At 40.4% G+C, this 15,000-nt stretch overlaps 1 protein-coding gene across 12 annotated transcripts in view; it reads right to left on the reverse strand.

The window, feature by feature from the left end:
• LOC115218983 (protocadherin gamma-A11-like) overlaps nt 1–15,000 on the reverse strand; it is a 134,277-nt gene that overhangs the window by 85,738 nt on the left and 33,539 nt on the right. For 3 of the 12 annotated variants that reach the window (XR_005001794.1, XR_005001792.1, XR_005001793.1), the window contains one exon: nt 12,314–12,515. The exons of 8 other annotated variants lie outside the window; for them this stretch is intronic. The gene's annotated coding sequence lies outside the window, so the exon portion shown is untranslated. Of the gene's footprint in view, nt 1–2,420; nt 2,465–12,313; nt 12,516–15,000 lie in introns of those variants that run through there. One more of the 12 variants, XM_036508624.1, reaches the window with a different exon arrangement.

The following is a 15,000-nucleotide window of genomic DNA, read 5'->3' on the forward strand; positions in this document are numbered from 1 at the left end:
TATATATATGCACATATATTATCATCATCATCATCATCGTTTAACGTCCGTTTTTCATGTGGAGTTGGATAGAGTTGGATAGTTTAACTGAGGTCTGGAGAGCCAGCGACTGCACCAAGGTCTAAGCTAATCTGGCAATGTTTCTACAGCTGGATGCCCTTCCAAATGCCAACCACTCTAAGAGTGTTGTGGGTGCTTTTTATGTGCCACCAACACAGGAGCCACCCAGGCAGGCATGACATCGTTCATATATATATATATGTAATAGAAATATGTTACAAAAAGAGAATAGAAACTACATGAGGAAATGTGGAAATGTATGGGGAAAGTAAGTAGAAAAATAAGCAAAATTGCACATTGGAAATCAAAAAAAGTAAAGGCTTTTTATGAAAAGTAATGACAAATATATACAACTAGATGAACTGAGGTAGGACTAAAAGTAATAAAAGTCATTATTGTGAATTGTCAAAGAGATTTAAAAGCATACTGGTTTCATAAATTTACTAATCATTCTTTTGAATGCACACTGATTAATGAACGGTGTCAGGTCTACTAGTCCTGAGTAAAAAGGGAGGTAAGTAGTTCTGGATTTGATGCAGTTAGGTAGATATAGATCTGTAATGTGAATGGTGTATGGGATGTATGGGGGTTAGTGGTATTAATTGAAAGGTTAGTAGTGTTCTGTATTATGTTATGTGTTCATATTGAGTTAGGGAAGGTATTTATTGATGAAAGTTGCCTCTTTATTCATTCTTTGTTGCACTGAGGTGTTCTGTGAACATTGATAGAAGGGGAAAACGTATGAATAAGAATGAAAAAAGAGGTAACTTTCATCAAGGTACAGTACATAGAATTATGTTCAAAAGCAAGGAAAGTGAGCAGAGTATGAGTCATGATATACATGTGTGCATGTGTATGGAGCATGGGATATCAGGTGTAGTGTTGGCAAATTTTGGGAAACATGGAGGTTTTAAAGGATGCAATATCTTGGCAAATGCTTGGGATCAGGTTGGGATGAGAATTTGTTATATGCTAGCAGTGGAAATTCAAATTCTAAAAGAACTCTCAAAATTTGTGAACTTACAAACATTTCATTTAAACTGAATTTAAATTAATACCATATTGGTAGAGTACCAATAAATGTCTTATTATTATTGCTCTCTTTAGTTTTGGGCCACAGGCCTAAATAGCCCTCCACAGGAGATAGGTTAAAAGTTCACACAGAATGCAGGTTTTAAGCTAGCTTATAATACATCTGTCTTTTTAAACACATCTCAACACATCTACTCGTTACTCTTTTACTTGTTTCAGTCATTTGACTGCGGCCATGCTGGAGCACCGCCTTTAGTTGAGCAAATCGACCCCGGGACTTATTCTTTTTGTAAGCCCAGTACTTATTCTATCAGTCTCTTTTGCCGAACCGCTAGGTGACGGGGACGTAAACACATCAGCATCGGTTGTCAAGCAATGCTAGGGAGACAAACACAGACACACACACATACATATATACATATATACGACAGGCTTCTTTCAGTTTCCGTCTGCCAAATCCACTCACAAGGCATTGGTCGACCCGGGGCTATAGCAGAAGACACTTGCCCAAGATGCCACGCAGTGGGACTGAACCCGGAACCATGTGGTTGGTTAGCAAGCTACTTACCACACAGCCACTCCTGCGCCTGTTTTTTTTTTTTAAATACAGATGCATTTTAAGAGAAAAGGGGGTTGTATTGAAACACTCATAGAACAGTTAAGTATTTTGTTTGAAGTTACTGCCACTATTTTACTTTGTGGAAATATACACCATACTCTTAGTTATGTATTGTGTGCTTCTTTAGTTAAAGTTTATTCCATGTTGCTCCAGTCAACTCAGCTGGCAAAAATATGTGGTACCTGTAATTCAAAGGGATGCCCTTGTCACAATCAGTGTCACACTGAATCTCCTTGAGAATTACATTTAGGGTGTACCTGTCTGTGGAGAGCTCAACCACTTGCATGTTAAACTCACAAGCAGGCTGTTCTGTTGATCAGATCAACTTGAGCACTCATGGTCGTAACTGGTGCAGAGAGAGAATCAGCTACACTTTCATAGACTTTACACGTCTTTCTATATAATCAACTCCATCTTTTTCTTACTCTCTCCCTCACATCCATGTGTGTGTCTATACACACACATACACACATACATACATACATACATGCACACACAAATGTGTATGACAAAGATAAAGAGAGTAGACCTCAGCTTACGAATGCTTCACATCATGAACATATTGGTTTACAACCTATTTTTCAAATGGAAAATGTCTCAGGTGATAAACAGCGTCTGGAGTAATGAACATGCAGGCTAGCAACAACAGTTGGCAACAAGCTAGAAGAACCAGCAGGGGAGCATCCGTTGGTGCCTAGCTTTCACTCAGTGCAAATCCCCTGCTTAAGTTTGCTGGGCCTTCTTTAGAATTTCCTATGGGAAAAATAGTTTCAGTTTATGAATATTTCAGGTGATGAACAACTTTCAGGAAGAAATTAAATTTGTAAACTGAAGTTCCACTGTATATAGATAGATGGATGGATAGGTAGATAGATAGATAGATAGATAGATAGATAGATAGATAGATAGATAGATAGATAGATAGATAGATAGATAGATAGATAGAGATATTTCTTTATTAGCCACACAGGGCTGCACACAGATGGGACAAGTTACAAGGTAGAGCTTTTCTTTTAGGGGATGAAAAAAACAAAAAACAAAAAGCAAAAGAAACAATAAAAAGGTGGCATAGGTTTTCCATCAAAAGGGATTGTAAAAGGAAAAAAAAGAACAAAAAAGAAAAAAAAAGAAGAAAAGGAAAAGGAACAAAAGAAAAGAGAAATGAAAAAAAATAGAAGAAAAAAGGGGAAAAAAAGGGGAAGAGGGAAAGAAAAGCGATCAATAGATAGATAGATAGATAGATAGACAGACAGATAGACAAACAGACAGATAGATAGAGAGGGACAGAGAGAGAGAGGGAGGGACAGATAGCTAGAGAGAGAGAGAGAGAGAGAGAGGGACAGAGAGAAATAGTGTTCCATTTGTATAATAGTATTTGACATTGAACAGTAAATGGAAACCTATATGTGTGTATCTGTGAAAAGTCACGTGTGTGTGTGCATGCATGTGTATGTGTATGTGTGCACATGTGTGTGCATGTGCGTTTCTGTTCATTTGCAAGAGTATATGTTCACATATTCTCTTTCACACATGCACACACACACACACACACACACATACACACACACACTCATTCACACACATACACTAATGCACATGTACACACCCGTACTCACATGTTTGTTCCTTCTCGAGCCATGCCGGGCTCATAAGGGCCGGTTTCCCAGTTTCCTTGGCGTATAGGTTCTCCACCTGGACGGGACGCCGGTCCGTCGCAGGTGAGCTGCAAGATGCAGGAGGAAAGAGTGAGAGAAAGTCGTGGCGAAAGAGTCAGCAGAAGTTTCGCAATTACCTTCTGCCGGAGCCTCATGGAGCTTAGGTGTTTCACTCATAAACACACACATAGTTGCAAGAGTGGCTGTGTGGTAAATAGCTTGTTTACCAACCACATGGTTCCGGGTTCAGTCCCACTGCATGGCACCTTGGGCAAGTGTCTTCTACTATAGTCTCGGGCCGACCAAAGCCTTGTGAGTGGATTTGGTAGACGGAAACTGAAAGAAGCCCGTCGTATATATGTATATATATATGCGTGTGTGTGTTTGTGCATCTGTGTTTATCCCCCTAGCATTGCTTGACAACCGATGCTGGTGTGTTTATGTCACCGTTACTTAGCGGTTCGGCAAAAGAGACCGATAGAATAAGTACTGGGCTTACAAAAGAATAAGTCCCGGGGTCGAGTTGCTCGATTAAAGGCACTGCTCCAGTATGGCTGCAGTCAAATGACTGAAACAAGTAAAAGAGTAAAGAGTACATCGCCCCGGTCTGAGATTCAAACCCGCGATCCCTCGACCGTGTGTCAGCTGCTCTAACCTATTTCTTTATTACCCACAAGGGGCTAAACACAGAGGGAACAAACAAGGACAGACAAAGGGATTAAGTCGATTAAATCGACCCCAGTGCGTAACTGGTACTTAATTTATCGACCCCGAAAGGATGAAAGGCAAAGTCGACCTTGGCGGAATTTGAACTCACAACATAACGCAGACGAAATACCGCTAAGCATTTCGCCCGGCGTGCTAACGTTTCTGCCAGCTCGCCGCTGCTCTAACCACTAGGCCATGTGCCTCCACACCCGTACTCACATGCCTACAACAAACACTTTAATTCATACATACACTGAGTCACAGAGGCGAATCCTTCGGTTAAACACAGGCAAATAACCAGACAAGCAAACTGAACACAAGTTTGAAGGAAAAAGAAAAAAAACTTCCTAATCATTCATTTAAACCGAAAGCCAGCAACGCATCAATTTGTAGTTTCAAAACCCTTCGTTGAATAGATCAAATCAGAATGCTATTTACTATTAATTGCAACTGTTAATTATTTTGAAGATTGATCATTAAACCCTCCGATGTATGTAAATAAAATAATTATTGCAAGCAACTCAAGTTTATTGTTCTATTCATTCCAGGTTTAAATAGAATCTTTAATTTAGTTATGGCAGCGATGAACGGGAATAGATTGGTTTATGTAGCTAGGTTCATTAGCACCATCTGTGTGTGTGTGTGTGTGTGTTTGTATGTTGTTCTGTTAATATGTTTCAAAGTTCCAGCCAATAATGAAGGAGCTGTTCTTCAATCCAGAAACAAGGTTCTTTCTATTGGAATTCAGATGACATCACCGAAGCAATTATGCATGTATGTATGTATGTATGTATGTATGCATGTATGTATGTATGTATGTATGTATGTATGTTTGTAAGAATGTATGCATGTATGTATGTATGTATGTATGCATGTATGTATGTATGTATGTATGTATGTATGTATGTATGTATACATTATGTATGTATGTGTGTACGTACGTATGTATGTATGTATGTATGCATGTATGTATGCATGCATGCATGTATGTATGTATGTATGTATGTATGTATGCATGCATGTATGTATGTATGTATGTATGTATACATTATGTATGTATGTGTATACGTACGTATGTATATATGTATGTACGTATGTATGTAAGACTATATGCATGTATGTATGGATGGATGCACACACACATACACACACACGCACACACACATATATATATATATGCATGTTGTATATAAGTATTCAGGCATGTAAGCATGTATGTATGTATGTATATGTATGTATGTTTGTATGTATGTATGACAATATGTAAGAATGTATTTAAGCAAGTATGCATGTGTGTCTGCATATATGTACATATGTATGCATGTATGTATGTAAATATGTATGTCTTTATGTCTCTATGTATATATATACATATATATATATATGTGTGCATGTGTATATGTACATATGTACGTATGTTTGTATATACTTATACAAGTATGTCTATACCACTGAATTAGCCCATACATGTACCCACTTACATCTTCGCATACAGGAATGCTGCACTGTATGCAAATTGATCTGTTTTAACTTAAGTATGTGTGTATGTGTGCATATACACCAGTTCTTAGTTATATACACATCTATACACACTGCAGGCAAAACTCCTGGAATATTTTTTACTTATTTTCACAATTCCATTAACAGGCTTGTAATTGTAATCTTGCAGGCATGTGTGTGTGTGTGTGTGTGTGTGGATGCACATTGCCTAATGGTTAGCATGTTGCACTCGTGATAATAAGATTGTGGTTTCAAATCCTGGAACCAGGCAATGTGTTGTGTTCTTGAGCAGAACATTTCATTTCAAATTGTTCCTGTTTAGTCAGTAGGCAAAAATAGTAATCTTGCAGTGGACCAGCATCCCATCCATGGGGAAATATGTAGGGAGAGTTTACGAAAAAAACAAAAGACGAAGACAGGAGGTGTACAAAGCAAACAGATGTATTAGCATAATGCTCAGGATTAGAAAAAGTCTTTTGTTTCAAGCCTACGCTCTTCTACAGAAAGGGACACAGAAAAAAACAAAAGACGAAGGCAGATGGTGTACAAATAAACAAATGTATTAGGATAACGCTCAGGAATAGAAAAAGTCTTTTATGTTTCGAGCCTATGCTCTTCTACAGAAAGGGACACAAAAAAAGACAAGGAGAGAAAAAAATGTGTGTAGTGGCTAATGATCTATCATGGCGACTGTGTACACCATAGAATCTTGGAAAACTGGTTTTATTAGCCTATGCCTTGGGATGGACTTTTGACCTTTCATGCATGCATGTATGTATTTATGTATGTATGTATATGTATGTATATATGTAGTTATGTATGTACATATGTATATATGTATGCATGTATGTATGTATGTATGTATGTATGTATGTATGTACATACGTATGTATGTATGTATGTATGTATATATATGTATGAATATATATATATGTATGTATGTATGTACGTAGTTATGTAATTGTATGTATATATGTATGTATGTATATATATGTATGTATATATATGTATGTATATATATGTATGTATGTGTGTGTGTGTATGTATGTATGCATGTATGTATATATGTAGTTATGTATGTACATATGTATGTAAGTAAGTATGTACGTATGTATGTATGTATGCATGTATGTATGTATGTATGAATATATCTATATATATATGTATGTATGTATGTATGTATGTAGTTATGTAATTGTATGTATTTGTGTTTATGCCTATTTATCTATGTAGAAGTGTAGCTAAGTTTGACTACACCATTGAAGTTGTGGATAAAATATCTTAGCGCATTCATTGCAACTCTCTACCTTCAAGTCTAAATCTTGCTTTTCATCCGGTCAAGATTGCTAAATACTAATCCACTTGATAAGTACTAATCCAGCACAATGCTGGGTCAATTATTCCTACAACCCATCACTCTCTTTCTCACTCTCGCTCTCTCTCTCTCTCTCATCATCACCATCTCTGAATTGGCTACATTGCATGATAAGAAGGTTAATTGACAGCACAGAGCAGAGCTTCACAACCTGGATTAACTGCATCCACAGGGAGCGCATGATGGCATTTCAGGGGTCGTGAAAAAGGGGAAAAGCATGTACTTTAATTTAAATAATCACGTTTCAAAATAAAAGCATTAACGTAGGAGTGGCTGTGTGGTAAGTAGCTTGCTAACCAACCACATGGTTCTGGGTTCAGTCCCACTGTGTGGCACCTTTGGCAAGTGTCTTCTACTTTAGCCTCGGGCCAACCAAAACCTTGTGAGTGGATTTGGTAGATGGAAACAAAAGAAGCCCATGGTATATATGTATATATATATATGTATGTGTGTGTATTGTGTTTGTCCCCCCACCAACATCGCTTGACAACCGATGCTTGTGTGTTTACATCCCCGTAACTTAGCAGTTCGGCAAAAGAGACCAATAGAATAAGTACTAGGCTTACAAAGAAGAAGTCCTGGGGTCAATTTCCTCGACTAAAGGCGGTGCTCCAGCATGGCCACAGTCAAATGACTGAAACAAGTAAATGAGAATGAGAAATGAGAAAATAAATCTTACAAATATCTATAGTCTACATAGCACAACAAGGAATTTATCATCCTGCATATATAGATTTATCTTTTAAAAAATTCTGGTGGCTGTGTGGTAAGTAGCTTGCTTACCAATCACATGGTTCTGGGGTCAGTCCCACTGTGTGGCACCTTGGGCAAGTGTCTTCTGCTATAGCCTCGAGCTGACCAAAGCCTTGTAAGTGGATATGGTAGATGGAAACTGAAAGAAGCCTGTCATATATATGTATATATATGTGTGTGTGTGTGTGTGTGTGTGTTTGTGCATCTGTGTTTGTTCCCCCAACATCACTTGACAACCGATGCTAGTGTGTTTACATCCCCATAACTTAGTGGTTCAGCAAAAGAGACTGATAGAATAAGTACTAGGCTTACAAAGAATAAGTCCTGGGGTCGTTTTGCTCGACTAAAGGCGGTGCTCCAGCATGGCCACAGTCAAATGACTGAAACAAGTAAAAGAGTAATTGGACAGGATGGGATCTGCTAGGCTTAATTACCCAAAACATATGATGTCTTACAGTAATGTTTTTATGGCTTCACCATCCACCAGGAGTACTTCGGAGAAAAGACATGTAGATGTATGTATCTATATTTGTATGTCTTGAAGACGTTCTATCTTATTTTCTATCCTTTATTCAATTTCAGTTAGCGTCCCCAAAGTCCATCCCCTTCTCACCGTGGTGGGAATGCTGGCAATAGGTAGTGTTAGAGCTATGCCGTTGGGAACTTCGGTTCCTGGTAGGGCCACCCAAGGCAGATTGGTCTGACATCGAGGGATATTAGAGCCACAACCTGGCAGATGGGGCTCTGGTGAAAATTCTCAGAGTGTCTGTTTCGGCAACCTCGGTCATTCTGTCCCTGCGTCTACGGGCAATCTGCAGCAAACAGGATGTCTCTACATGCGGGATTGTTGGGGACTACTTGTGAAATTCATATTCCCACGAAACTTCTTCCACTGCCATGGTTCTAGATGCCTCAAGGGTGGTAGATGAAGCCGACTCAACCCGCCCAGGGTGAATATCACCACAAGTACAAGTAAGTAAGTAATTTATTGGTCTGTAGCTATGCTGGGGCACCACTTTGAAGAGTTTCGGTAAACAAATCGAACCAAATATGTGTGTGTGTGTGAAAGAGGAAGAGAGAGAAAGACAGAGAGGGAGAAAGAGAAAGAGAGAGTGGGAGAAAGAAAGAAAAAGATAGAGAGAAAGAGAAAGAGAGAGACAGAAAGAGAGAATGACCCCTGCAAGCATGGCAAAGTGGATGTTAAAAAATGATAACAACCGTGTTTGCTCAAACGCAATTCAGCTGAAAGATAGTATGAGATTTTGATGAAATTTGGTTACCAATCAATCATATAGATGCTCCCTAATTATGCATGTGTGTATACTTGTTTAAAACCTTAAGTATTTGTAAAGGACCGTGACAAGACAAACAAAGACAAAACCAATGGTAATCAAAATATACCAGCTTTGACTGATGAATGAAGTTAACAAATATAAGACTTGGAGGAAATTGTTGTTGTTAAGATTGGCACTTACAGTCAAAAATTATTCCAGCCATGAGAATCCAGCTTTATTTCTTGCTTTCAGGCATAATGCATTTAACCCTTTAGCATTTAAACCGGCCATATCTAGCCAAAAATATTCTACTTGTTTTATGTTCAAACTAGCCATATCTGGTCTCTCACACCAGCCCTACAATACCGTTTAAAAAATTAACAGCTACCTTATTAAAATCTCATAGCTACAAGATAATGCATGATTAGTTCAAAACAATGTAGATGAAGAAGCATTAATTTTGACAGAATAATGCGAACACTAAAGGGTTAAGATTATATTACTGTATGAACTGTGCCTTCTCTGTAAGATGGTAAGGTGTAAATTTAAGGAAGATTTGGCTTATATTTCTAACCAAGCATTCCCTCAATAGAGGAAGGAATAAGCCATCACTGAGTGGAGGCTCTTAGAAAATAGAATCGTCTCAGATGGCTCTGAGATAATTCCTGATTCTCAATATTTACTGCTTCTAAGGCAGCAAACTGGTAGAATTGTTACCCTGCTGGGCAAAATGCTTAGTGGTATTTTGTCCAAAGGCAGCGAGCTGGCAGAAACGTTAGCACGCCGGGCGAAAGGCTTCGCAGTATTTCGTCTGCCGTTACGTTCTGAGTTCAAATTCCACCGAGGTAGACTTTGCCTTTCATCCTTTTGGGGTCGATAAATTTACTACCAGTTATGCACTGGGGTCGATGTAATTGACTTAATCTGTTCGTCTGTCCTGGTTTGTCCCCTCTGTGTTTAGCCCCTTGTGGGTAGTAAAGAAATAGGTATTTTGTCCATCTTTATGCTTTGAGTTCAAATTCTGCCAAGATTAACTTTGCCATTTTTCCTTTCAGAGTTTGTTCTTTCGTTTGTTTCCGTCATTTGACTGTAGCCATGCTGGAGCACCACCTTTAGTCAAGCAAATCGACTCCAGGACTTATTCTTTGTAAGCCTATTCTATTGGTCTCTTATGCCGAACCACTAAGATATTGGGATGTAAATACACCAGCATCGGTTGTCAAGCAATGGTGTGGGGAACACATACATATATCTATATATATATGTACATATATACATATAGGCGTAGGAGTGGCTGTGTAGTAAGTAGCTTGCTTACAAACCACATGGTTCCGGGTTCAGTCCCACTGCATAGCACCTTGGGCAAGTGTCTTCTATTATAGTCTTAGGCCAACTTGTGAGTGGATTTGGTACATGGAAACTGAAAGAAGCCCGTCGTATATATATGTGTATATATGTATATATATATGTGTATGTGTGTGTATGTTTGTGTGTCTGTGTTTGTCCCCCCCCCCCAACATCGCTTGACAACCGATGCTGGTGTGTTTACGTTCCCGTAAATTAACAGTTCAGCAAAAGAGACTGATAGAATAAGTAATAGGCTTACAAACAATAAGTCCTGGGGTGCTCCAACATGGCCACTGTCAAATGACTGAAACAAGTAAAAGAGTCTATATAAAGGAAGCACTCCATCGGTTACGATGACGAGGGTTCCGGTTGATCCGAATCAACGGAACAGCCTGCTCGTGAAATTAACGTGTAAGTGGCTGAGCACTCCACAGACACGTGTACCCTTAACGTAGTTCTCGGGGATATTCAGCGTGACACAGAGAGTGACAAGGCCGGCCCTTTGAAATACAGGTACAACAGAAACAGGAAGTAAGAGTGAGAGAAAGTTGTGGCGAAAGAGTACAGCAGGGATCACCACCATCCCCTGCCGGAGCCTCGTGGTGCTTTAGGTGTTTTTCGCTCAATAAACACTCACAACGCCCGGTTTGGGAATCGAAACCGCAATCCTATGACCGTGAGTCCGCTGCCCTAACCACTGGGCCATTGCGCCTCCACTAAAAGAATCTATATATATATATGGTGATGCGTTGAGCAAAGATGCATAAAATTAAGGCTGGCAAAGTACAACTCTGGTGAGACGTTTAGGTTAGAAGAATCGAAATCAGAAACCTACATTTGATGCTAAGTATATATTTACGAGAATGTTTTGTTCTTCTGAACTAATCTATATCTACTTTTAGACTGGTGACAAGGATTTGAATAATGTAAAACGTAAGCTAATTTCTTTCCTTAAGTGTTTTCTCTTGTTATCATTCAGGCATGCATTATACATTGTTAATATTCATTTCATACAAACAAATACACACACACACACATGCACGTGTGTGTGTGTATATATATATATATATACATGTACGCACAAGCACAAAGACACATATAGTAATTCATATATTCATTAAGATGCACAAAGAAATGGATATACAGATGATCTTATACGTCTGTGCAAGTAATACAAACACATTAAACAGAGGCATATTATGATCCTTAAATCTTTTTCTTATGTTATTATTGAGACAAATATACATATAGATATATTATGAGTCATTTGTAGTCCAATAAATCAAGAGGATAATGCAATTTCATTATATTTATGCTACTTCATGTCCTTATGCATACGCTCACAAATTCATACGCAGCCACAAACACACACACACACATATACATATACACACACACTAACATACATATTTGCATGCTTCCTCTCTATCACTCTGTGCGTACACACACGCATTTATGTTCAACCACATACAGACTCTCACACACACTCACACATTTTTTCTATGAGTTTGTGCACACACAGAAACTTATATTCAACCACATTCACACAACACACACATATACACATACACACAGACACACGTTCACTCTATCACTGTCCACAAACACAAGCTTACAATGAATCACACACTCACACTCACACACACACATGTATACACAAACATATATATACACATACACACACATGTATACACACACATGTATACACAAACATATATACACATACACACACATGTATACACACACACAGTCACACTCACACATGTATACACAAACATGTATACACATACACACACACTCACACACACACATGTATACACACACACATGTATACACAAACATGTATATACACACATGTATACACACACATGTATACACACACACATACATACACACACACACATGTATACACACACATTTTCACTGTCATATCTTTTCTCTATAGAACATGTAGATCAACTGTGTCTCTTTAATACAGAATCTGACATACCTTATTTTGTTTGTGTGTGTTAGGGTTTTCATGGATGAGATTGCAGTTGTGAATGTGGAGTTTAATGAAACTTTCAGGCTAGCATAATGTAGGAACAACACATAGAGGAATGAAGTGACTGTTTCATGGGACAGTGATTCTCAGAAGGAAGAAATGGAGGCTTTGAAGTAGATTTTTATTCTGGAGTGAATGAGTATATGGACTGCAATAAGAGAGTAAAGCGAAAGAGAATGGTTTAAGAAGAATTGAAGAACAAGTTTAATAAGTTAGGAAAAGCAGAGATATATTAGAGTTGACATTTTTAATGTAGTGAGTCATCATCATCATCATCATCATCAACATCATCGTTTAACGTCCGCTTTCCATGCCAGCATGGGTTGGATGGTTTTGACTGTGGGCTGGCGAACCAGATGGCTGCACCAGGCTCCAGTCTTGATCTGGCAGAGTTTCTACAGCTGGATGCCCTTCCTAATGCCAACCACTCCGAGAGTGTAGTGGGTGCTTTTTTTTTTACGTGCCAGTCAGGCAGTACCGGCAACAACCTCGCTCAAATCTTTTACACATGCCACTGGCACAAGTACCAGTAAGGCGATGTTGGTAACGATCACACTCGAACGGTGCCCTTTTATGTGCCATGGCACAGGGGCCAGTCAGGTGGTACTAGCAATGACCTTGCTCGAATCATTCTACTCATGCCACCAGCACAGGTGCCAGTAAGGCAATGTTGGTAACGACCACACTCAAATGGTGCCCTTTTATGTGCCACAGCACAGGGGCCAGTCAGGAGGTACTGGCAATGACCTCACTCGAATCTTTTTACACATGCCACCGGCACAGGTGCTAGTAAGACGATGTTGGTAATGACCCCACTCGAATGGTGCCCTTTTATGTGCTATGGCACAGGGGCCAGTCAGGCAGTACTGGCAATGACCTCACTCAAATCTTTTTACACATGTCACCGGCACAGGTACCAGTAAGGCGATGTTGGTAATGATCACACTCGAATGGTGCCCTTTTATGTGCTATGGCACAGGGGCCAGTCAGGCAGTACTGGCAATGACCTCACTCAAATCTTTTTACACATGTCACCGGCACAGGTACCAGTAAGGCGATGTTGGTAATGATCACACTTGAATGGTGCCCTTTTATGTTCCACGGCACAGGGGCCAGTCAGGCGGTACTGGCAATGACCTCACTCGAATCTTTTTACACATGCCACCGACACAGGTGCCAGTAAGGCGATGTTGGTAATGATCACACTCGAATGGTGCCCTTTTATGTGCCACGGCACAGGGGCCAGTCAGGCGGTACTGGCAATGACCTCACTCGAATCTTTTTACACATGCCACCGACACAGGTGCCAGTAAGGCGATGTTGGTAATGATCACACTCGAATGGTGCCCTTTTATGTGCCACGGCACAGGGGCCAGTCAGGCAGTACTGGCAATGACCTCACTCAAATCTTTTTACACATGTCACCGGCACAGGTACCAGTAAGGCGATGTTGGTAACGATCACGCTCGAATGGTGCCCTTTTATGTGCTACGGCACAGGGGCCAGTCAGGTGGTACTGGCAATGACCTCGCTCAAATCTTTTTACACATGCCACCGGCACAGGTGCCAGTAAGGCGATGTTGGTAATGATCACACTCGAATGTTGCCCTTTTATGTGCCACAGCACAGGGGCCAGTCAGGAGGTACTGGCAATGACCTCACTCGAATCTTTTTACACATGCCACTGGCACAGGTACCAGTAAGGCGATGTTGGTAACGATCACGCTCGAATGGTGCCCTTTTATGTGCTACGGCACAGGGGCCAGTCAGGTGGTACTGGCAATGACCTCGCTCAAATCTTTTTACACATGCCACCGGCACAGGTACCAGTAAGGCGATGTTGGTAATGATCACATTCGAATGTTGCCCTTTTATGTGCCACAGCACAGGGGCCAGTCAGGAGGTACTGGCAATGACCTCACTCGAATCTTTTTACACATTCCACTGGCACAGGTACCAGTAAGGCGATGTTGGTAATGATCACACTCAAATGTTGCCCTTTTATGTGCCACAGCACAGGGGCCAGTCAGGAGGTACTGGCAATGACCTCACTCGAATCATTCTACTCATGCCACCGGCACAGGTACCAGTAAGGCGATGTTGGTAATGATCACACTCAAATGTTGCCCTTTTATGTGCCACAGCACAGGGGCCAGTCAGGAGGTACTGGCAATGACCTCACTCGAATCTTTTTACACATGCCACTGGCACAGGTACCAGTAAGGCGATGTTGGTAACGATCACGCTCGAATGGTGCCCTTTTATGTGCTACGGCACAGGGGCCAGTCAGGTGGTACTGGCAATGACCTCGCTCAAATCTTTTTACACATGCCACCGGCACAGGTACCAGTAAGGCGATGTTGGTAATGATCACATTCGAATGTTGCCCTTTTATGTGCCACAGCACAGGGGCCAGTCAGGAGGTACTGGCAATGACCTCACTCGAATCTTTTTACACATGCCACTGGCACAGGTACCAGTAAGGCGATGTTGGTAATGATCACGCTCGAATGGTGCCCTTTTATGTGCTACGGCACAGGGGCCAGTCAGGCTGTACTGGCAATGACCTCACTCGAATCATTTTACACATGCCACCGACACAGGTGCCAGTAAGGCGATGTTGGTAATGATCA

The sequence above is a fragment of the Octopus sinensis genome, linkage group LG14, assembly GCF_006345805.1.
Source record: "Octopus sinensis linkage group LG14, ASM634580v1, whole genome shotgun sequence".
NCBI classification, from domain to species: Eukaryota; Metazoa; Mollusca; class Cephalopoda; order Octopoda; family Octopodidae; genus Octopus; species Octopus sinensis.